Source organism: Mesitornis unicolor, unplaced genomic scaffold (genome assembly GCF_000695765.1).
Source record: "Mesitornis unicolor isolate BGI_N332 unplaced genomic scaffold, ASM69576v1 scaffold34648, whole genome shotgun sequence".
NCBI classification, from domain to species: Eukaryota; Metazoa; Chordata; class Aves; order Mesitornithiformes; family Mesitornithidae; genus Mesitornis; species Mesitornis unicolor.
This window is the reverse complement of record NW_010201755.1, coordinates 4922-5140: the sequence shown is the minus strand read 5'-3', so window position 1 is coordinate 5140 and position 219 is coordinate 4922. Positions and strand designations below refer to the sequence as shown.

The 219-nt window shown below is 64.8% G+C and overlaps 1 protein-coding gene across 1 annotated transcript in view; it reads right to left on the bottom strand.

The window, feature by feature from the left end:
* Nucleotides 1–219, bottom strand: part of CTSH (cathepsin H) — a gene marked incomplete at its 5' end in the record, with an annotated part of 5375 nt that overhangs the window by 238 nt on the left and 4918 nt on the right. The gene's annotated exons all lie outside the window — the stretch shown is intronic.

The following is a 219-nucleotide window of genomic DNA, read 5'->3' as shown; positions in this document are numbered from 1 at the left end:
CCGCGCCCCGCCAGGGGGCGACCCAGATGATCGACCCCCTGACTCTCACAAACCTCACCTGCAGCTGGAAATACTCGTGGGGCCAGAGGGAAAACCCTCCCAGCACAACCCACCTGCCTGCAGAAGAGGCACCAGGAGAACCAGTGCTACTGGCTGAGCCCCTGGTGACACCGACAGCCCCCTGGATCCCCTGGTGTCAGCCCCATGGATCCACTCGGG